The following is a 25,867-nucleotide window of genomic DNA, read 5'->3' as shown; positions in this document are numbered from 1 at the left end:
TTATTGGCAAAAAAAAGTGTAAAATTACAAATATTGGATAATGATGAAATAATGGTAGATGTCTGAACTTATTTTTTTAAACAAAGTCTTTTTTAATATACCTAAACCATAAAGATGTAAGGAAATTATAAAGTGGATATTGAAATTGGTCTTGGTAAAATGATTTGATTTACGCTCAAAAGTTTTGTAAAAAGTTCTCAAAAACATGCTTTTTCGAATCTGCTGCATTTTGTTTTCTAGATTAAAGAATAATGTTGGAACAAAGTAATTATTTGAATTGAAATAACAAGGATGGTCAGATCGTTGTCGAAATTGTGCTCTTTTTCTGAAGTAATTTTTGACGAAGTAAAGCTGTTCTTAAAGTTCAGAACTATTACTGATGAGTCTACAGAGATTTTGCATTTAAGTTCAGTCATTCACGATTCCAAAGATTATACATAGTAAAGGTAAAGCTTCCAAAAAAATCTTAATTTGTAATTATTTCCGGTTCAGACATCGGTCACAATTTCATTACCTGTGATGGTAAACGTTAAATATGTAATTAAATTATTCACCATTTTTAACAATGTTGCGAGAGTGAGGTATGAATGATATTAGAAAGAGGCTCAAGACAGGTGAATTCAGACGACCTGATTGGCTGGCTGTAATTCGTGGTAAGTGGTTCCAGTGGGTAAGTAAGCGTTCATTTATTTCGACTTTTTATCTCCTCAGAGGAATTCCCAATATTGGTAAAGGGTTATGTAAGATATTCAAATGCTGAATAAGAGTTTATGGGATTCCCCGTGGTAACTATAGTGTACCCTAATGTATAGCAGGTAGTTGATGAATGAAAACTGTCTAAACAGGATAACGCTCGATAACGTACCTCTGTCTAAAACTGACACAGTAATGTTTGGAGCTAGCAAGTTACTGAAAATATGATTATATTGAGCTTTATGGGTGAAGGTCAGTTTATAAAGGTTATCAGCTCTGTATTATACAGGTTTCAGTTTGGAAAAGGTAATATGTGATTAAAAATAATTAATACCATGGCATTATGTACTATATTGTGTATGAAATACATACTGCGATAATTGAAAAAATATCAGAAAGACATGCAAATATGAAAGTCAACAGTTCGTATCTTTGATCAGACATTTCTTCACTAACTGATGGATGCTAGAACAACATGCTGGCCACTGTTCATATTTCTGATGATCTGAAATGTATAGCAGGTAGTTGATGAATGAAAACTGTCTAAACAGGATAACGCTCGATAACGTACCTCTGTCTAAAACTGACACAGTAATGTTTGGAGCTAGCAAGTTACTGAAAATATGATTATATTGAGCTTTATGGGTGAAGGTCAGTTTATAAAGGTTATCAGCTCTGTATTATACAGGTTTCAGTTTGGAAAAGGTAATATGTGATTAAAAATAATTAATACCATGGCATTATGTACTATATTGTGTATGAAATACATACTGCGATAATTGAAAAAATATCAGAAAGACATGCAAATATGAAAGTCAACAGTTCGTATCTTTGATCAGACATTTCTTCACTAACTGATGGATGCTAGAACAACATGCTGGCCACTGTTCATATTTCTGATGATCTGAAATGTATAGCAGGTAGTTGATGAATGAAAACTGTCTAAACAGGATAACGCTCGATAACGTACCTCTGTCTAAAACTGACACAGTAATGTTTGGAGCTAGCAAGTTACTGAAAATATGATTATATTGAGCTTTATGGGTGAAGGTCAGTTTATAAAGGTTATCAGCTCTGTATTATACAGGTTTCAGTTTGGAAAAGGTAATATGTGATTAAAAATAATTAATACCATGGCATTATGTACTATATTGTGTATGAAATACATACTGCGATAATTGAAAAAATATCAGAAAGACATGCAAATATGAAAGTCAACAGTTCGTATCTTTGATCAGACATTTCTTCACTAACTGATGGATGCTAGAACAACATGCTGGCCACTGTTCATATTTCTGATGATCTGAACATGGAGTGACGCGTCATATCCTTCGGAGATTCTTGGCGTGTCCCATGTCATGTAAGACCCGTAAAATTATCACTCAATATCCTGATGAACCTGTCGGTACATGGCGCTATTGATGAAAGCTGTAGTCATCATGGGGAGAAATGGAGTAGGGGAAGTAGAATTTTTGTCAGCTTAGTGGGGGGTGGGGAGGGGAGCCGGTAGTGGAACATCGCACTCTTTGGCCAGTGTATATAGGCATGACAGTCGGCATACACACAAATATTAATACCGTGCACAGCGATTACATAAAAGCCCCATACTTATTACATGTGCTTGTGTACATTTGGAAAAAATATCCAGGGCGTAATGATATAGTCTGGTTCTCATCAGAGTAATGGCCATCTTTAATTAAACAAACAGAGGTTCACTGGTATTGGCATGCTAGAGTTACTTCATCCACATGCCCCCTCCCCCTCCCCTCTTCCTGGCGCAGTGCGTGGGGGAGGGGTTGAGAGGCCCAAAGCTTGCTAGGACATATACTTCTGGCTTGGCCTCGCACCACGCTGGTACTCGCCAAATCCACCTACAGGCCCTGGTAAATGGCACTATAGGTCAGACTAGTTCTACACTACAGACACATTGGCCAGAATCTTGTCCAAATGTAGCCTAGCTAGGTCAGACTCGGTCCAAATGTAGCCTAGGTCAGACTCGGTCCAAATGTAGCCTAGGTCAGACTCTAGTCCAAATGTAGCCTAGGTCAGACTCTAGTCCAGATGTACCCTATGTCAGACTCAGTCCAAATGTAACCTATGTCAGACTCAGTCCAAATGTAGCCTATGTCAGACTCAGTCCAAATGTAGCCTATGTCAGACTCAGTCCAAATGTACCCTATGTCAGACTCAGTCCAAATGTAGCCTATGTCAGACTCAGTCCAAATGTAGCCTAGGTCAGACTCAGTCCAAATGTAGCCTAGGTCAGACTCTAGTCCAAATGTAGCCTAGGCCAGACTCTAGGTCCAAATGTAGCCTAGGTCAGACTCATTCCAAATGTAGCCTAGGTCAGACTAGTCCAAATGTAGCCTAGGCCAGACTCTAGTCCAAATGTAGCCTTTACTGGTATATAAATGTGTTTTGCTTGTCCAATCAACCTGTAAGTAGAACTTAAATTTGATAAGAACTTTTTAACTGTTGTCTATCACTAAATGATCTCCGCGTATTTTGAACCTGGACTATTCAGCTGAATTTTAGTGATAATTTTGATATTTAAGAGACTGGTGGTGAGTCTAGCAGTCAGTCAGTCTATAAAAGCATAAAAGGTCAAACAATTCAGACACCAGTTTACCAGGGTAAATAAGTCTCCAAAGTAGATATACCCAAGTCAAACAGACATACCAGATCCGACCAGCTAAAAGGAGGTATACCATACCAACAGACAATGGTATTTCCAGGTCAACCTGTCTAAAGGCAAGTGTACCGGGTCAGACAGACACACCAGGCTACTTGTGTGGGAGTGATGTACAAAACTGACTTGATGTAATCTGACATATTTCCGGTCATTTATTTGTGAGGTCATATATCTTTTAACGGCTCTGTGAGCATCTTTGGGGTCAGATATTGTTAGGTCATGTTAACCGTATTCATAGGTCATTTCCGCCCATCCTTACTTGACTGTGACCACTTGATATTGGTCAAATATCACTTCATCATTTCTTAAGTGTGTTTATGTGTGCTGTGCAAAGCTAAGAATAAACCATGTTTTACACGATTGTTGTAGATCAGGATATACACCCCTACACCAAATGTCAAACCCTCCTGGCACTGAAGGCCACATCTGCCTGGCCAGCCTCCGTCTCCGGCTAATTATAACACACGACTGCATGTACTGCACATAGCTTTGCATAAGTGTACACAGCTGGTCGAACCATCATAAAGCGAACGCTTTCACATGTTACGCAATTAAAAATGTACACTTTTATGTTAATGCAAAAAGGTGGGAAAGAGGTGAACTGCCCAAAACTTTAGGATGAATGGAAGCATTTGGCTTGTGCATTAGATCTTTGCAGATGAAAGAAATTCATAATTGAAAGTAATTTCTTATGGACGCTTCACATATTATTCTCTTCAGAAGAGTACATGCGAACAATTCCAAACAGATAACTCCACCTGCGTCAAAAATGAAATGGTCCAAATTTCATGCGCAACGATTCTCATTATCTATTAAATTCATACTTTGGTTTAGAATAACAATATGGTTTAGGCAACTACAATGAAATAATGTGTCCAGAAAAAAATTAGGAGGGGGTGTGTGATAGGGGAGACTGGCTAGGGAGGAGGGAGGGGGTTATCTCAAAAAGCCTATCAGATGATTGGGCAGATAGCAAAGGAGTAGATTATCAGTTGGGCTGAGTGATGTTAGCCAGGGGGAAAGTTGCCGGGATTTTTTTATGGAGGAAGGGGATCAGTAAGAGGCTTGAAGGTGAATCACACTCACTAGAACCCCAACGCATAACATATGATGTAACTTGGGTTTGGCAAGAGATCGGGGCACTGATAATAGCTATACACCACAGTCCATTAGCAGACCTCGGCTTCTATTTCAATAAATATTTCCTCTATGCTCTGCACAGAGGAAATATATTCTGACCAAAATTTTGCAAATTTATAACAAAATCATTAAACAGTCATAGGGTATATCATTAATATCTATTTCAATGGGGAGTAAAATTATTTTCATAACCATTTGGCTTTTAAAAAAAGCTTGTGATCTATTAATTATAGTTGAATGGTAACACTAAATGTTCTTTCTGGGTCCTATGAATTTGACAAGTCCCCATGTTTCTGGATGAGCTTTGTAATCATATACATAGTTTTTGTCTGGATAAGAGGTTAAATATCTGGGGCAAGTCTCAACATTTCTCCTTGTAACATGTTGTGTACTGCGTAGAGGTCATTTTAACCTGTTCTAAATAAAGCTATCTCCTAATGATATGGAAATAGCCCTATCCACATTGACCAATATAGATGGCCTAGATGTGAAATTCTGGAACAGGACACCTTGACCACGTGCCTGACTGAGTGGTCAGTCACCCCAGAGTCCAAGGTGACCTTAATACCAATACACCTGAATGTCCAGGTGATCTAACGAGTTTGTGTTACCTAGGTGAGTCATTGTGTCCGTAAATAGCCCAATTATTACCGGCTCCTATTACAGTGAATGACTATTGGCTGTCGGACCAGCGACTATAAGGTGTATTACCACAGTGGTCATATTCGCCTAGAGTACGCCTCTGTAAAACAAGTTTTGTATGTCCATATGTACACCAGCAGGTAAACCTTGTTTACATAAGGATATTGTTAGTCTGTTGCAGGACAAACACAATACACATTTTCCTGGTCTGGGGCATGGTGACCAATTCGATAGAGGCCTTAACGGGGTACAATTGTGTATTTTTTTTTTTTTTTTATCTAACATGATCATTGTGGACGTCAGACACAGAATAACAAGTTGGCTGTTTGACAGACTATTAAGGTCTGTTATGTTCAACTTTGAAATTTTGTTTGATATATCTTACCATAGTGAGCGATGATGTGGACTATGTAAACCCCATTTGAGGCTGGGCCTTCTTTTCGTTTTGGTGGGTCATATGAGGCCATAGAGTTTGTGTTGGGGGCCATTTGAGGTAATTCCAACCAAGTATTGATGCATCACAACGGGCCATTTAGAGACCCCATTGGGGGCCCCTATTGGTTGGAGTGGGTCATTTGAGGCCTGGCTAGCTTATACCCAATACACATTATCCAGGCTATATTGACCCAGTAGTTGCTGTTTGTGTGGCTAGACTGACCCATTTCTGGGTCACCTGAGGACAGATAAGGCTGAACTGGCCTCTGGTCAAACTGACCTGTGGTCTGGTGTAACATACTGACATATCAACATCTAATATCTAGTGCTTGTTTATAAACACAGCACTTCTCCTTGGGACGTTTATAGTGTTACGTTTATAGTGTTATAATTAAATACATGTACTTATGAGCCTGCATGTCCATTACTGATCTGTCTGCCCTACATATGTCCATGTCCTTAGCTTATAGTCCAAAGTCCAGCCAAGTCCCACTTTTATAGTGACCCTCCAGGTGACCAGTGGGGTCCTAGTTTGAGTGACCCTTTGGATGGCCAGTGGAGTCCTACTATACATGACACTTAAGATGACTTGATAAAGGTTCAAGTTTTAGTAACCCTTTTAATGGCTATTTCAGTGGTCAAGTCCTCCTGAGACTAGGGAAGTTTGTTTCTTCTGTAATTTCTTGTTTTATTGACCAAGTTCATTGTGTATATGCAGTACTGACCAGTCCATTTCTCTTTTAAGTCCCAGACATCTGGACTTTGTACAGTTATAGAGGGTAAGAGCATTGGAGAACCTGCTGGTCTATAGTAAAACATGGACAGGACAAAATGGGAAGTTTTTGTTGACTGATGATGTCACCCAAGGACAACGAGTGTTAGATAAGAGTCCTTATGTCAGGTAGAAGTAGGCCAGCTAATTCAATATTGACTTCACCTTTCACAGTTTATAATTAAATGTTTACTGTGAATTAATCAGATCCTTGTAGGGCTAAGTTACACTATAACTCATACAGTCTCTAACTTACAAAGGTATATAACATAGAGTTTTGTCTTAAGTTTTCCTTAAATTATATGATAACTTTACTTTACAAGGGTATGTCTGGACAATACTTAAATAATATGTGTGGAACCAGGATAGTGCTAATTAATTCAGTAATTAACTGAAGCCATAGGTTGAAATGGCCACATATAGTTATTATCATAAAACATTTCAAGTCTGCTGATGAAATTCAAGGTTTTTCATATCACTGAAAATATCACTGTTACATATGTTTTTCATGAGCAAGTATAAAGCAAAAAATAACAATAACGCCTCTTGTAAATTTAAGTAGTTCTGCTTGAAACCATTGCTAGTTAATTGGGGGAGTGTATCTACGTTTGGCCACTTGACCATGTGATTATATGTGTGTTTTTATGAGTACAAAGGTTGTGTTTATCGTGGGAGGCCTTGGACAACAGTGACATCAGAACTGGTCATTAAGAGATATGGCCAAGGTGACATTGTCTCGGGTTACTGGTCACTGGGAGAGATATCGGGGTGACCCTTATCTGGAGTGGATATTGTCACCGAGCCAGGAGGATGTGTGGGGCATTATTACACTGCCATTCGTCATGTAATCGTGTCACCTAGTCCGGCCTGACGTGGTTTCTCTGCACTGTTTGTCAGTAAATAATACAGCTTTATGTAAATAGCATAAAACACTGATAAAGGACGTTGTCCAGTCGCTATATATACGTTACTTACATACACACCAGCTCTAGGATTTTATTACGAGATTCTGTTTCACTAAGTAGTTTCTTATTCAGCAGATTTTTTCTGGTGTCTTAGGACGAGTTCACAAACCTGAACTGAATGTCTCAGGAGAAAAGCATGAAATTTAAAAACTTTTTTCTTGTTTTGTTTTTGGCTGTGAGAAATCATTTTATTTGTTAAGTTAATTAGTATTCACCCATTGCCCGCCCAAACGTAACAGTGACATATTGTAACATACATGTCAGTCTTCACCTCATGTATACATATCATTAGAGAGAAAAGCATGTCATGTATTTACTAGATACACAAGAACTTATGATGTCAATACAGATACCCGAACATTGGTGACATTATTGGCAAATAGATGTTACCTTGATAATGTTCATGTCTGATGTTTCAAGGGAGATAACTAAGTAAATCAAATTTTAAAGCTGTGATGGGTGATATAATCCAATCAATCTAATTTTACTACATACGTTATTGGTTTAGAGACAAGTTTAATATCGACATTCTTGGAAGGTTTTGACATCATTTTTCTAAAGGAAAGTTGACCATCACAGAAGTTTGTTTAAAGTTTTTAAATATTAATCAAAAACATTTAAGAATCAATGTTTAGTTTTAGAATCAGTTAAATGAATATTTCTTTCAATGAGATTTTCCCACTTTATTGGTACGGGTTGGAGTACAAGGCTGATTACAAGAATACAAATGACCTGGATTGTACCAGTCTTTACGCAGGAATTACTACCAAGCCGTTTGAAAATGTTCCCATGGTTTTTAAAAGCTGTTAAATGTTTTCCTCATTGATTTTAAACTCTGTGCTAAATGTTTCCTTCGTGTTTTAAAATGTGCTTTAAACAACTAAGTATCAATCAGCTTGCTGCAGTAGTAGTGGCTTATGTACAAGACGCAGCAGGCACGTGTACTTAGCGAAACCCACTGCAGTTCCACCAATGGGTGGCAGAATGGACAGCTATATTACCAAATTGACGAAAACAAAACTTACTGGTTTCCATACAAACATTTGCCATGTCCCCATGGCTGTTTCCGTGGCGATTACTCTCGGTGTTTATATGGTTGGTTGTCGCCCATCTCCAAGGCTATGGCTTGTCATTACAATGAGAATCCTATCAGGCTTTAGCTGATTTGGGCGAACGAGAAGTTGCATGGGTAGTTTTGCAAGACTTAGCAGTGACAAGATTGATTTTAAATCTTAAGCAAAGGACATTGCGATGTAGCGGATTTAGGAGTGGCAGTGGTGTAACACTGGTCGCTCTCAGTCATTGATATTGTGTTTGGACTGATCAATACTTTATGTAACTGTAATCCTCAAGTTTACTCGAGGGGGTCAGTTCCTTTCTTCATTAGTATTCAAGTATGGTGTACATGAAGCTTTGAAATTTTGCTTCTTTTCTTCATCATTACTTCCTGATACTTTTTTAAGGTTAGTGGAATGATTAGAAATGGATATATATGATTTTTTGATTTATCAAAAATAATTGGTAGACAATTTTATTAACATATCACACAACTCCATTTTCACATACATCACAGAACTCCATTTTCACATAACATCACACAACTCCATTTTCACATAACATCACACAACTCCATTTTCACATGCCTTTCACTACTCCATTTTCACAATTCTTGACCTTAAATTTCAATCAGAATCTTTTTTTTTCAATATCTTTTTTTCAAATCAACACCATTGAATATGAATATATCATAATTTCCAGATTAATTATGAGTTCTATAATATCTTAGAATTCTCTCTATTACAAAATTCTTTGACTCTATCAATGAAATTTAGATTTTTTCTGTCAGTTTTAACTGATTCCACCGTCGAAGGTTTTTTGCCCAGATGTGAGTGAATTATTCATGGCTGCATTTATCATTGTAAGGAGAGTAATTAGAACACAACGAAGTCACTACTCTTTCTGCAATTGCTGTGACTTAGAGGCATTAGAGTCGTCGACTGAGCGTCTTCAGGCACCGCTGTTGTGACTAGAAAGCATTATACAAACCGCCCATTCATCCTTGTGCAACTCCTTATTGAGATCTTAAGTTCAAATCTATTGCTGCAAAATTCGGTTTTAGTCATAGGCAATTTTGCTCTCCCAAATGTTGGAATTTACTTGCGAAAAATGGCATGGTAAAAACGTTCGGTGACATCATCTAGAACCCCAGAAGACCACTGGAATTAGGTACCATTCTCCCGACACATGATATTGGGTAAACTCGAACTGCACATTATCACTTACGATTCATCCGTCCCTCTGTAGGCCCTAATGGAGTAAACAAGTCTAAGAAATTAACTACTGTTTAAGTAGCATTTGTATGGGTTGTAGGCTATTTGTATCAATATGGGACCCAATAGGAGTGTCATAATCAGAATCAAACTAGTCCGTTGATGCACCACTCATGTTTACATAAATATCTCCAAATCAAACTTGATCTTGGAATCACCTTCACGAATGTACTTTGAAAGTTTTTGAACTTTGAGAGAATCTCGTTAGGCTTACGACTAAATGCAGTGTATCTTTCCGACATGAGGAAGGGAAACTGCTGATCTTTGCAATTTGTGATTTTTTTTAACCTGTTGACTATCGCATAATATTGTAATGGGATAAAGTTCCTTTATTAATTTATTTTAAGTGCCTAATTTTATTTCTAATTGTATCTTATTGATGATGATGATGACATGTATAGACTGAATTAGTGGCCTAACGTCATCATTGCATACAATGTTTGGGACTCTTCTGATAATATTTCAAGCAAAAGTCCTATTTTGTAACACAACACTCCTCTGTCATAGCCAATCAACTGTTGATATATAAATCTCCAAACACCGATTCCATTTGAATACAATACTCATTTCAAGCTAGTATTTGTCGTAAATTTAAATTAACACAAACAGTGCATGTTACTTCATCAAAACATCAAGAACGTCCAGATATGTTGAGTGGAAGTGTTTTATAATGGCTCCTCTGTTTTATCTAATCGGTTTCAGGAGACGGTCAAATCGCTTTGGTCAGAGCTTTACGTTTTTGCTGATAGGTTTGAAAGCACGGTCAATTTGCCTAGGCCAGAGTTTCTCTTTTCTTGAATGTTTTTGAAGAATGTCAATTTACGAAGGTCAATTGATGAAAAAGGACATCATATTCTGTGAAAAACATATCTGTTAAAACTGATTGTTAATCTACCTACCATACTTACTGTGATCGTAGACAGTCAACTTTTGAAAATGATCATTAAACATTGTCACTTATATTCTGTTTATAGAAAACACTGATAAAAGTATCAGTTAAGGGTATATGCTACATTGTGATTCATTTAGTGTTATCTCCCCTTAAAACATTTTAAAATTGCCTAAGAGGATGAAACGAAAATATCAGAGAATGTGATTTTATATATGTAGTGGCAAAATATTCAGAGGCAGGCGATGTATCCATATGAAAGTGCAAAACTGGCCTCTGTTTTTTATTGATTAGTGGAGATAATACAATTCATTGGAGATAGCATGATTTGGAAATATATAACCAACATCTTCAAGATCAAACAAATTTTGGTACAGAAATCCTATAAAACATTCATTAAACCATTATAAGTGATGGCCGAACTGCCTAGTTTTGGTGAGACTGACTAGCTGACAGTACAACCACCCAGTCAGACACAATTTCACATGTACTCGTACATACTGACGGATATCGTGTCAAGCGTGTCCACACGCACTAGCGACAACGTGTATACTGACGACAGGAAAATAAATCTATATACCTGTCGATTCAAACAGAATTTCTCTGACGGGATCAAATGAAAATTTTGCATATTGAAAACTTGATGTGGTGATACAATCAGTGGCTATCGTGTGGGTTTGAGCAGGACGCTTCCTGTGATTCATTATAGCTTAAAGTCAAATGTACTTAGACGAGGAGTAAATGGTCTGAATTGTTTTACAAATTACCTACCGCCACCAGCCAACACCTCCAATATCAATTAATTAATTATTTATAGTGATGTACTGGAAGTACAGTATCCATGTTGTACTGATGCTTTACAACTTTTAGGAAATACATTATGATAATTAATATTAATTATCAGCTTATTTTAAAAAGAATTATCTGAAATTTAAAATTTGAAGAAAGTCAACCTCAACTAATTTTGGAAAGGCAACCTTTATTTCAGCAAGACGTCTTGTATATAGGCTACGTATCAATCAAGTTATTGTAGTTAATTAGATAAAGGATCGTATTTCTATTGTAAATAGGAGGTGTTAGTGATATTTCTAATAGAATTGTTATGTGACGGAGAGTTACTCGTGTTCGTTGATCCCTGCAGCAATCAGCATGGGCCATCGCTTCTCTTCCTTCTAACCAGCAAGCCTCACTTGACTCTCCAAAACTACCAGATACTTTAAGCATACATAATCCAATTTTTGAATTTTAAACTGATTATAAACACACAAAAATTGAATTTTCAAGAAATGGAAGTAGAATGGGGGGATAACGAGGCTGAGGTAAATCTTCCGCTGAAGTTTTAATAGATATGTAAATTGCCATGGATACTTAAATGCAATGCACAGGCCCCGAAACAAATGTGGCGGAAGATTTTTGAGATGAAAACTGCACCCGTAATGTGAACTGCAACACTTGATCGGTTTAGTATAGAGACTCTGACCCATGTTGCATAACAATGTGATAGTGAAATGGCTGCAGGGAAGCGAGGCCACATTGGTCCCTCCAGCAGTTTACAAATCGGTCCATTTTGTCAACTTGTAAGCGAAATAATTGCATCAAGCTAGAACACTTCTTTTTCTACACCTGCACGGCTCATGCACTTTTTGTTTGACTGAAGTGATTTGCTATGTTTTATGAGAGTTTCCATATAATATTTTCTCCCAATATTCCAACCAATACGTCAAAAGTTTGCTGCCAATTCGGTGAGAATCAGCCGGTGGTGCCTGGTGATGGTAACGCCACGCTACATGCGGACTCTGTCAAACGTGGTTATGTGTCAGAAGTCTAATAAACGGTCCATACACACCTTCTACTTATAAAATAATGTCATATCTTGGGTTCATATTTATAAAAAGATAAACGTCTTTTTGTCCGACAGCAGTACAAAAGAATATGTCCTTAGTATACAATTTACCCTACCCAGGTGGTATCATTGTCACATGACTTGTGGGTTCGGGATCACACTGGGTGACGACATGTCTCGGACAGATTACAAATTGTAAGGTTGTTATCGCCTGGAATGACCAGTCTCTATGCAATTTGGCTGAGACTTAAGCGAAGAACAGCAGACATTTATATCAAGATGGGTAATACTTGAGACATTGTTTAAGCTCATCAACAAAACAAAGGCTGCCATAGGCTTGACTCATTGTTACTGGTCTTTTTTATTACTACAAGGTATTGTCCAACAAATTACATTGTAAATCTGACCACTAAACAGGGGGGGGGGGGGGATGGTCGGGGACCAACAAAATCAGGGAGTAGTAAAAGATACAGGGAACTCAGGGATAAAACATAAAAGACATTGTTCTTGATAGACAGGAGTTCTTATTTAGAAGTAAATCATACAATAGATTGATATCATGATCTTGTCCATTATAGCAAAAAATCCTTCATGTGGAAGGGTTGTTTATAACAAGTTTTAATATACATTATTTCTGATTAGTTTGTGTATAAACTATATATCGGAAGTTTTTAGACAAACATAAATCTGTGTGCTATTTGTATCTTTTGATATATCCATAAGAATAGTTTGTGATTGAATTTATTGGTGTCTGAAAACATAATCTCTGATCAGCTGCAGGGATTCATCACTGACCTAAATGAAAACAATTTATGAAGTAAAGCAATGTGGTAATAGTTGATCTGTACTATATGTTTATATATATAGTATCTCATCATTCAGTGTAGCCCCTAACTGCCTGTCATTCGTAATGATCAACTAAATCTGGCAGTGGGCTTATTAAAGATGAGATCGAAATGACCTTGACCTAGAACAGATTCATTAAGCCCTGGCGATGAGTGGCCACTGCACACGGCCATGTCTTTGTTTCATCATTTTGCCTGATGCCGTGATTGCCTCTGTTGTACAGTATTATTGACAGAACATCACCTTGCACCCATTGATTTTATTAGGCCTTTTCCCCCTTGAGGATTACCTAACGTTGAATGGTTACAATGGAACAATATTGACCATCACTGCCAACGCCAGTGTGAGGCTGAGAGAGGTCACTGAGCTCTTCCATTCATACAAATATTTAATAAGCTACATGTTTGTTACAATATCAGGATATGGGAACAGTGATATACCATACATCAGTACAGGGTCTATGAGTAGTCTACCCAGTAACTGAGGTATTAGGAAGTCTTTGCAATGAGATAAGTTTTAGACGTAGCTCGGCTTTGGTATATCTTTACTGAGCAGGCGTCCATCACACTGATGGATGCTTGTTTTAACTGGGGGATATGTTCCTGACAAAAAGCGTATAAACAGAATGGTTTAAACTTTCTGTTTAAAATCCTGCACCAGCTCCACGCGCCTAAAAAAATAGTTCCTGCTCAGCATTAAGTTGTAGACTGGACAGTTTTTTTTCCTCCTTTTTGAATGTTTAGTTATGTTGAGATAGGAACCACGTGTCCGAGATTTGCTCCGTAATGGTAATATCCCTAGCTGTAGCATTCATTAGATGAATTGGGAATGACGTCTCCTTATCACATTGACCAACATTGTGAGTAGAGCCGGGAATGAATGTCGGAACCCTTGATAAGGGGTCTGTTTGATGGGGGCTCTGCCATGTTGCTCTTTGGCACTGATGGGAAACACCTTCGCTGTAGGGCAAGAGCCAGAAGATTTCCCTCCGACCAGACTAAACATTGCGTGGTTATGTAACTCTGGTAAATGACAAGGCCCCAGATAGTGGACGAGACTTACATAGCTTTACACAAGGTTACAGGCTTATCTCCTATATATACACCTGGTTGTCTGATGGGCACTCCGTACTCCTGGAGGGGAGGTAACTCCCTTACTCGGGGACTAAGATACCACTGGTTGTGATACCTTGATGGGAGCTAACTCCCTTACTTGGACAGCATACCACCCTGCTGTGACACCTTTAAGAGAGTTAACTCCCTTATAAGGGGCATGTTGATATTCCCACAAGGGGTACTTTGGATTAGAATGGGGTTTCTCAGAGCCTGGGTGCTTGTACTCCCTCATTGGGGCGGGGTGCTAAGTGGTTTCTAGGGCTGGGTTTTCATGTGATGTAACCCATGTGAGAAAGCAGTGACCAGGGAGTGTATAGTCTATAGAGAGTGGTCAGTAAAATAGCACAGCTGACCAATAGTAAAATTGACCATTGATTGGTTTACTTAACAGCTGACAATAGTGACCACTCCTCTGATGCAGTTATGTAGATATCATTCCAATTTTGTAAGAAAACAGACAAAAACTATATCCGTAATTTTGTTGATCAGCAGAGTAACCATTGTGTTTTTAGCCAAGGTCATACCTAATGATGCTTTTCTAAAACTGGAGTCTGTATACTCGCCAGTGTGTTGTAACACCAAGAAATCATTAATTAATTCCAAAGTTTTTGTACATTAGTTGTAGACATTGCTGAGCCAAAGTCTTGAAAAGAAACCGGCAATGTTTAATCTTCCTAATTATCTGTAAAAAGCGTTAATTTGTTTTGGTCACTGTTTTTTCCGGGGAAACCGTCATTGTTCCAGTGGTATTGAGCGTGCTTATAAGGTTTCTGTGAACGACACTTTGTCTCTTCTGTGAAATCCCGAGCAATAATTCAATTTACGTTTTACTGAGATGCAGCGGGAAAGGTCAGGTCCGGGAGTCAATACTATGTTAAGAGAATAAGTTGGAGTAAAAACTTGTAGAGATCGCTTTCCACTCCCTAATCATGTTTCTATTGACCTATATTTGCAGTGGCGCAACTTCCAATCAAATTAAAATTGCACCTTCAACTGTCGTCCTGCCGAGTAGTTTTGTCTTAATTTTGTGGGACGTAAATTGTGAAGACAGATAGCCTCGTTGTTTTTCTTTTTTAAAACTTTTTTTTTCTGTTTCTTTTTTCCTTTCTTTGTTTCATCTCACTACAGTGGCTGACAACCAGGTGTGTGTGCAAGTCAGACTTAACACAATTATAGGATTTTTGTAGTAACTAAAATAAATTGGTTATATCTTACTTTCAAAAATAGAACTTTACCATGTACACATATCAAATAAAACTTTTTTTGAAGGACATTGTCCAGGTTTGATTTGGAATGACCAGGTATCCCGAGATTTAAATTTAAAAAATTGAAGTCCTGTTATTTTTTTTAAAAATTTAGAAACATTATGTCAGAAATACTGGTAATCTTTATTTTCTGTCTATCTAAACATTCCAAGAGGACGAAGCACATACTTAAGGAATGGAATGATGCATACTCCATGAAGATAAGCCATTCCAACTGAGTTGAGGAGTCGGAGATCGAGCTATAGTCTCGCCCATAGTGTTAAGTTTGAACCAAGAATTCAAAATTTCTATCACATATACGCCAGCCAAATCTTCCGTGCTATGTGCACTTGGCTAACTTGGTCTGTTCAAAAACATATCTATTGAAAAAAGCAGGGACAGATATGTTTTTGAGATGCTAGTGTACATGTGTGTGGACGGTGGGATCAGGGCTGATATTCTTCCCTCCAGGAATTCTCGGTGCCTTTGACCAAAAACATGGCAGACATATCTCCCCGATGGAGTAATGATTACAAACAGATTGTGCACGTCTGGTGAAGGGTCCCTACCCCCACGTGTGGGTTGGTCACTATTTTAGGCTCTGCTTTAATAGATTCAACACTTGTGCAGTGGTGCTCCACATTTGGCACGGAATCAATGCCCGAACCCCTCACATACTCCCCCTCGACTGGGTGTAAGACTTGTGAGACAGTGTAATTATCTGATCGCTATCTTAAGTCAGCCACTGGTCCATGTGATAAAACCGTTTATGAAGTTTTTGAAATTATCAACCTTTCGTTATACTTTTGATGTAGCCTCTGACTTGCTTTGCCGATTTCTGCCTGTGTATCTTGGTAAAAAAAAACCTGTGTAATTATAAGGTAATTATCGCCAGACGTAACTTTGGCTATGTGACAAAACACCATGGGTATAACAGGGTTTTTTTTTGTAACAACTTGCATTTTCAGACTTTGGGTTTGCCATTGTAGTATGCCATTCACCCAGATAAATTAATTTCAATTTCACACTGTTTTATTATGGAGTTAGATATGAATGCCAGTGAAAGTCGTGGGCAAAAAAACAGTGGCATTTTTATGAAGAGAGATATTAATACGGGAAAGAAGAGAAGATAGCTAATGGCTAGCGATAAAGCTTCTCTGGATCATGAAGGCACGGAGGGATGATGCCGAGTTTGATAGTATTCACCTAACAAATGGACAACAGCAAAAACTGTTACGCCAATATGAATTATGTAAGGATTGGGTGTTTTAAGATGATAAATCTAAGACGGGGAAGGAAGACGTAAGCCTTACAGAATAACATATAAGGCACGCCGAGGATGATGGACCAGTTCCGAAACGCTGGCGAATATTACCCTCTAATAAAAACTTAAGGTTCTGAAGAATTCTGCAGTTCAATTCTAAACATTATTTTTACTCTACATTAGCTTGCATACAGTTTATTGGCAGATTTTTGTGGGAGGTTTTCCGGTGAACAAAATGTGTAAACTACAATTATAAGAAATTGTTCATACACATGCTCAACACAAGTAAAAAGTAAAATATTATAAATCTTTATTTAAAATAAAGTACTAATTTATATGGCATACACATGTACATAACAGAAAGCCTGAGAGAAGCTCAATTAAAAACTGGATGATAAACACAAATTACTGCAATTTATCTGCCCAATCACAAATCATCGTGATCAAATCATGATTATACTGGTTAATCATTAAAACTGTTATCACAGTTATGATTGAAATTGTTATCACATTTAATCAAATCAGTTATAAAAATCATCATTTAAACTTTATAATTATTTAAAGTGTTGTCGGAAAACTTTTTGATGTCTTCGAAATTCACCTTTATACTATCATTAAATAAAATTCAAATAATAATTATTATAAACTCCTACATGAATCACAATCACACAAATATTAAATAATGATAATTCTTTTATTTAAATTAAAGTGATAAGAATGTCGGATAAAACTGAGAATTTGATTTAGAATTCTGTGAAGGGATACAGCTGACTGGTAAGATGTTGGTCATTGCGGATGTGGTGAGACAATACCATTGAGATGTATTTATACACACCACAATTACAGCCCTAAGTAGGTATATCCTCCCAATAAGGACATATGTAGGCTGACCTGAAAGTCTGTCCTGGTTGGTCAGGCCAGATATCTTCCTCTTGGGTCTTAGAGGACCGTACACATCCTTAAAATACCACCCAAATGATCTCTTTACCATACATATCCTTAAAATACTGCCTTCTGTATCTCTTTACCGAACACATCCTTAAAATACCACCTTAATGATCTCTTTACCGTAGTCATCCTTAAAATACTACCCTCAAAATCAATCAAATATAGCAGCAACAAATCACAAATACATACTGTATTGAAGAGATAAATAAAAACAATAATAAGAGAGCAAGAAAATAACAAAATGAAAAATAAAAAAACAAGACTGGTTATTTCAATCTTATACGTGTTAGACCAGATTTATTTAAAAAGAGAGACATTGGAATATTTTAGTTATTTTGGTCGAGTCGTTAGCAGTGGTGGCCGGAGGGACAAAAATGTCAACCTGTACAAGTGATAGCTTAAGGATGGTTGTCCAGGAAGTTCGAGCTAAAGTGGACACTTTTGGCCCGTGGTGTGATGGATGTATATCTGCCTCAAAGAGTCCTTCTAATACTCTCTCTCCATCTCCAAACCTCTACACCTTACAGTCTAATTTGATCGGGGTCCGTACATTTCCATCAACGAGCTTGACACGTCAACTAAGCCCTGTCTCGTTACCTTGCCGTTAAGTATCATTTTGTTGCATTTCGGTGCATCATCTAGGAACTCTCGCAGGAGACTTGAAGGAGACACCTAAGTTTATATGGTTGCAGTTCCTGTTAGAAAATCCATAAATCACATGGTCGCTGATGGCTTGTATCACAGTAACTTTATCTGCACGATTCACTGTGGCCTCATCCAAATCACAGCTCAAAACTTCAAAAAATGGGGGGAAAAATCATTGAAAATCGGGGGCACCAATCACATCACTGCTGGTCGGAGATTATCTCGAAGAGACATACCATCAATGAGGGAGATTCTATCTCACTGTACATTTGTTTTAGAATAATATAAATGTATTTTAATAAAATTAATTTGTTGACTTGAGGTTTCAGGATAATTCTGCATTGTTTGAATTGTATTTAAGGCTCCATATATCTCCTATGTTTACTAGATAGATCCTAGTTCTTTTGACCATTTATAATTATGAAACATTTGATTGTGAAACATATCACGTTTATATATTGCAAATTTCAAAAATTCTAAAAATTCAAAACTTGATCTTCAAGTCTCATATTTGTTTCCAATTTCAAACATTAAAAATTAAAAACTTCTAGCATGAAGCATTTCACCACAGATATATATTTTCACATGTCAGTCCAAACACACAGAATTTCAACCACTCGTGATATAATTTTAATATAGTTATTAACAGGAGTGTTGGAGATTTTTACAGTCGGAGATATCATTTGAATATTGACTGTGTTACACGGTAGTATGACGTTACAGGATATGATTGGGGACTATCGTTATTATACTGGTGGTATGCTTGCGTTTTTGATGAATTGTTTTGGGTTTATGACCCGGCTACTCTGACTATCATCTATCACCTTTATTACCCCGACACGGCCAGATCTTACATCATGACCTAGTCTGCCATTTTAAACAGCAATCAGAATTTTTAAGTCCAGTTATATATAAAGGTGATACAGGATTTATTAAGTTCATAAAATCTCTGGTAGAAGTACAAGAAGAAATCTAATCTGTTTGTTGTCTATCAGTTTTATGTTTGTTAATTGTCTATCAGTTTTATGTTAAGTTCACGTTCATTGCTTCGTCATTATGGATTGGTAATAACAATGTACAAAGTATGATATATGAAATTCGTATAATGATAGGTGATGCAAAAATTTTCAGGCCAAACTAATTTTTGTAATGAGAAAGTTTGTAATACAATACTGTATTAGAAATAAAATTCGGAGATGGCCTGCTAATTATAACAAGACCTAGTTTGCGAGTGTAATGGAATAATATGGTATATAATTATTAAAACATTTATAGAGTGTACAACGAGAGATGATATAAAACATTGTAATGTGTATAGAAATGGCACAAGATATATCAAAGAAAGGTCATAATAGTTCCAACTATAGAACTGCTGGTAGGGACTGTTAACACTACAGAAATGTCGGTTTAGATGGGTTTTATTTCTGAGGTATTATTGCAAAAATATTGGTTTATTAAAGTTACATACACTACAAAATTGTCAGTATTAACAGGTTTTACTTCTTAAACATTATGCAAGTTGATATAAATAATATAGGTAAAAGAATTTAATGGGAAAATATAGATAACCTTTAGACGCTACAAAAATGTCAGTTTAGACAGGTAATATGTATTTGTGAAATATATTTTATATACCAAACAATGCCAATACTGTTTTCCCCCATACCACGTAGGTTTCTCCAGTAAATTTCTGGGAATAGAAAACAAATGAATTCATACAGACTGAAGATTTATTTTTATGATGATAAGATTTTCATTTTCATAGAATTCATTTTTATTGCGTAAAGATGCTGCCCATTTGTACCCAGCAGACCTCTGTGTGACATCAGAGTTTGTAGGTGTGATATTCTGCCTGTCAGGTGCTGGTATTTATCATTATTGTGCGTAGTTGGGCTATTAAAAAAAATTAGTAGTTGAAGTTTTGGTCTCCGCCAGGTCAAAATGACCTTGTGAAGAATTTATGACAGTTAGATTTAAGTCCACACTTGGGTATAGAATGATCTTCACATTTCAGTCTTAGCAATTGGATTACTGTGACAATCTTTCTTTTTCTTTTTCTTTTTTTTTTTTTTTTGTAATTTTTTTTCTTGCATTTTGCTCCTTTTTAAATTTCATTGGGGAAATGAAAATTGCAGGGACATATTGCCACAAAACAAATTTTGGCACTAATAGACCTACTAAAAATTGGTAATGTTCGCGGACTTCTGCCCGATATAAACCTTTGGTAATCAGAGTTGTCATAAGAACAGGGAAAACATAGAAACATGCAAAGATATAAAAAGAAGTGTTTTAAGTTTTTTATTTCGTGGAACATTTCTGGTTTTTATGACAGCAAAGGTTCTTGTTTATGTGTTTGAACATAGTGTAACTACTCAAATAGGAATGCGCTAAAGTTACACAAATTGGTATAGTTTCCCTGCACAGTGTGCCTAAATTGCAATTGAAGACAACCCTTCAATAACATAAAGATTTATAACAACAAATGTATAGCAGTGAGTGCTGTTACATTTCTCGTCCTCCTGGGAATACAGAGTCAAGTATGGAAGGAATCATTTCTAGCTCCGCTTCCAAACGGTACCTATCCTGTCACTTATAGATGGAGATATCAAAGCTTATGTTCAGAAGTGTTTTTATGCCCTTTTGGTTAGTTTCGTATTTCGTTTCATCAGATCAGGAAAAGTTGTTGTATTGACGAACGACGATCACTTATCGGGGAAACAGTCCACTCCGGTGCCATCACTCGTGTGAAAGATAAAAAAAAATTTAGGTACGGAGGCGGGGAAATTCAATAATGTGGTTCTGAACATATTACTTACAATTAAAACTAAAACCTGGTGCAGAAAAAAAACCACATTTGAAAGATTGACCCTTACCGATTGTGTTGATGAGTTAACGCACAAACAATCTTGTAAGTCATTAATTTTGTAAGGGTGGGACACAGTACTTACAATTAAAACGAAGTGCAGAATTCAGAATCCTTCTCCAGCGGCATGTCCTTGCCGTTTTATTGTGATGAATTAAAACAAAGTTTGGTAAGTTGCTTTATTTGACAGACAATGAAGATTATCTAATAAAGAACACTGTGTTATCATTGACTTTTAAATGGTATTTGATGCAGAACACCACCTTGTTCTTAGAGAAATGGCAGTGGAACGGAACTCCAGGTTCAATAGAATTTAGGTACTATTGATTTATTTTTCATTGCAATTGATTCTTCCCGGATGCTTAGTGAAAAAAGAAATTTCTCAAAAGCACAAAATAAAGAGGCAATTTATCTTGTAAGGACACCGTTCCCCCTTGGAGGTAGGACAAGCTAGGCCGTACTCATAGGTCATGTATAACAATAAAATGACACAATTTTCCTCCATCTATGCAATACATGGGTTTTTTTTTTAAATATTGATTTTTAAATCTGTTTTTAAACAGTTTCTGCTGGAGAAAGCCATCGTAACCAGTGTCTCAAATAAATGCGTCTTTTGAAAATAGTAAACACTTACAGTGTTTTGGAAGATGTGTGGATTTTTTGCCTCGCAGAACCAAGGGGATTCTATTGGCTTGGAGATGGAGGTAATTGTCCATGTTGTCTAGGAAAATAGATGTTGGCCATGGTAATGAGGACCAATGCATGTAGTCCCCTATTGATAATGCAGCAAGTTTAATCATGAATTATGAATGCCTATTGCAAGGCAGGCACCCAAACCCCTAAAGATTTGCTTTCGCTTTGGTAATTAGATATACCTAAAATTGTAAAATAAAAAATAAATATCCTCAGTTGTCCTTCGTTGCAACTGTTTGAAAATTATGCAGACAACAATGAATCTCTCAATGACAAATGCCAAGACCCAGGCGCTCCCTGCCTTGTTGTGACATCCTACCAAATATGGTGCGGCCATGTCTTGGGTGACAAATCTCTTTGCCGCCTGTTGGCCATGCAAACTGCAAACATTGTCACCTGCTGATAATCTCTAACCATGACCTTGGCAAGGGAGAATATGACCTTGAGCAAGGGTATATATATATATATGTATTTACTTGCAGGCGGAAGAAAGATGTTTGGGTAAATCAGCACATCCAATCTAGCTCCATGCAGTCATGCAGGTTGGAAGCACATCATTGTTTTACATGCCGCAAACTATTGGTGAAAATATGAAATGGGAACGAATGCTGATTTGAAATCAGAGTATCTGGTTAGAAATGCAATCAGTAAAATCTAGAAGCCTGGTCGTTTTACTGTACTAGTAGAAGTTTTTTGTCCGTATCGTGCAAGTCTCTTGTATACCAATCATATTGAGACCGCCGTTCACCCTCCATGGCTCCAAACCTCATGATGCTTACTTAATATCATCTTAAATTGAAGTTCAATTTTCTAGCGTTTTTGTTACTTTTGCTTTGCAAATTGACAGATAATAGACAGAATTTGACCTTTGTATTGGAGGAAAAATGTGCACGGTGGTATTTTTGATTGATTTATGTATTTCTCTTTATTCATATTAATGCATGGCCTGATATCTGCAGTAAATATAACAATCCATCTGTCAATTATCCAAGTTAATGCTTCATTTCAATTTGAATTGGAGGAGTTTTTGTCAATTGTTCAAGCATAAGTATTCATTTCCTTGATCCAGTAGCATACACCTAAGGTGTATACTTGTGTCTTTAGTGGACACCTGAAGTACCCTTATCTACCTATATTACTTGAGACAAGATAATCCCGACATTTAACACATCTGATCACTTGTATTAGGCCTTTCTTCATCAAATGATTATATTTTCAATCTTAAGTCCTAATCAGCTGATGAAGCCAATGCAATAGAACTAAAGGTATTGGCAGGTATCGATTCCGGTGGCGGCAGTTTGTAGCACTAATTAAGGACATGAGCTATTCAGGACTCTGATCACACACAAAAACATGTTCCATGGTCTCGGCCAATGACCAAAGTGCTGATTGAAATCGCCTGGTGCAATACTGTCGCAGGAAATTACGGGAAGTCCATTGTAGGAGATAAGGCTTAGATGTGAAATTTTAATCGCTGAATGGTATGACATTCAGAAGCAGGGAGTGATATGTGGCCAAAGCTTGGCTATAGAAACCTAGCTTAATCACACAATAGGTCTGCTGAGGGGTCACAAATGATAGGTCAATGGTCATATAGTTAGGTCAAGGTCACAGAGAAATAGCAAACAAAAGGGACAAACATTTGAAGTTCAATGTCATAGAAAGAGGCCATGGTTACAAAATAACAGCCAAACATTTGAGACAAACAGAAAAGGTTCAAGGTCACTAAGAAAATCAAGATCACAGGCCAATTACAAAGTACTTTAAATCATTTCTGGGATAAAGATTATAAAAAAGTTCAAGAACAAGGTAGTGCCAAAGGGGAAAACAGTTTGGTTTTAAGTATTTTTGTTATTGTCAGCGCCAACAGTTGTCACATATTCCTCACTTCACATCTAATACTTTCTGTCTGCATTGTCCAAGAACAGCCACGCCTAATGGGTTCTTCAATATACCTATCCCCTAGAACAAAGAAATGGGTTTTTTACACATGTACCTAGCTTGGGGTCCATGCCAAGTCAAGTGTCTTGTCCGATGGCTCCTAAATCAGCCAGCGCTGTACAGGTTTTGGCGAAGATGACCAGGTTTATTGGCGTTCCTGATGTTATTACTGGTATAATATTTGCCTTTTATTACATAAGCAGGTAACCTGAGAATAGAATGCTCTTTTACATCACTACCTTGCGCAAACGACCACCCTGGCATAGCTATACCCCCACTTCCTTACACACTAGCCTTCTCCATTTTTCTTCGTGAAACACATAAAGCCAATGTTAGCCCGCTACCTAGTAACAAATATATATATATATGTGCATGGTCTAGTCTTAGCATTTTGAGTGATTAACCCCTGAGATTGCAAACTTATTTCAAGAGGATATTTTCAATCATTACCTCGGCCGCAGTTTTCCCCGACATCTGGAATGTGTTTTTTCACAGTTTTCTCATTACATAAAGGAGTTTGATGCTGTTGTCGGTAACACGGTCCAGCCTGCAGTAGACCCCCACACTTATTAAGTGTTTCTGAGATGACAGTTGCTGTGGATACTTCATTATGCAACCAGTTGGGGTACAATTAGGGAAATGATTTCACCTGAGAAAAATCTCTGTGATGCAACACAGTTTTTGGTTTATATTGAATCTAAAGAAAGTTTCATTTATATCCATTCCCAAGATGTTTCACGAATGTGAAATTTTCATAAGAAAATTAGAAAATAAAAACAATGGAAGTGATACTTCTTACAATTTGTACTGAATTGAAAATAATTCACGAACTTTAAATAAAATTTTGACATAAATCTTGAATGAAACCAATTATATTCAGTGTTTAATACCTGTATATTATTTGGCCTGTTGAATATTGACATAATTAATTATTTGTTCTGAGATATTATGGTTAAAAAGAACTTGCCTGCAGTTATTTGAGCACTCAATCCAAACTGTGATTAAATCAACTAAGATTTATACCAAAGTTTGTTTTATATGTTACATTAGTTCTGTCCTAATGCTGATTTAAGGCTGGCTTTCAAGCCCAACGTAGAGTTTGTATGCTGGATGAGTGTTGAGTTTGTTATTTATGTTTGAGATGTTGGGTGTTTTTTATCTCCTGAAGATTGAATAAAGCCGATACACATGCGGGGGACTTAGAACCTATAAACATTTGTGGCCTTACCGTTGTACACATAACTAATATGCTTCCTTTTGCCTCCACCCAACGTGTGGGAAAGCACATCTCGCTTCCTAGATACTCTCGAGATTAATAACTTTCATTTGATTGATGGACATATGTCCTAATGGGTTCCAAAGATGTGCAGAAAGACTGCAAGCCTGCAGCCAGCGGTGGTGGGATGAAGGACTAGACTTGAGTGTCCTTTGAGCTTGATCTGGTCTTCTGTGAAAGATCGCTGGGATATTGTCTACCGAAATTAAATTAAATAAGTGTGTGTGCATGAGAGTGAGGCTGTGGACGGTGGTGCAAATGGACGACAGGACTTTCACAAGGGCATCCTGTGGTTATTATTACACTGACGGCTTTCAACACTGCGGGATAAAAAAAAGATGGATTAAAATTGCACAGAGATGACAAAATTGTTTTAGGAGATAGGAGTAAGAGCAATATGTTGAAAGGTCACTGAATTGAGGACGAAGGTTTATTTATTGCAAGTTAAGAAATTAAAGAAAAGACATTTTGAGTTGTAACATGATGGTACCTTTAAGTTTATATACATCTACATTTTGGTCACTCTAAAGGCTGAGAAAGGTTGCAAAACCATTACAAAATTATAATTGTTAAAAAATGAAATTTTGAAGGTATATCAGTAGTGTATTGAGGAAGCCATATCACCTGTGAA

The 25,867-nt window shown here is 37.0% G+C and overlaps 1 protein-coding gene and 1 long non-coding RNA gene across 3 annotated transcripts in view; one reads left to right on the top strand and one right to left on the bottom strand.

Moving 5' to 3' along the window:
* Nucleotides 1-24,518, bottom strand: part of LOC138317935 (uncharacterized) — a 60,585-nt gene extending 36,067 nt beyond the window's left edge. Inside the window, exon 1 of the long non-coding RNA XR_011207825.1 lies at nt 24,411-24,518. This is a non-coding gene — a long non-coding RNA (uncharacterized lncRNA). The remainder of the gene's footprint in view (nt 1-24,410) is intronic.
* Nucleotides 1-25,867, top strand: part of LOC138317934 (B-cell lymphoma/leukemia 11A-like) — a 106,323-nt gene that overhangs the window by 44,773 nt on the left and 35,683 nt on the right. The window lies entirely within an intron of this gene.

Source organism: Argopecten irradians, chromosome 3, assembly GCF_041381155.1.
Source record: "Argopecten irradians isolate NY chromosome 3, Ai_NY, whole genome shotgun sequence".
Classification (NCBI taxonomy): Eukaryota; Metazoa; Mollusca; class Bivalvia; order Pectinida; family Pectinidae; genus Argopecten; species Argopecten irradians.
Note: the sequence above shows the minus strand (reverse complement) of the source record. Positions and strands in the feature narration are given on the sequence as shown.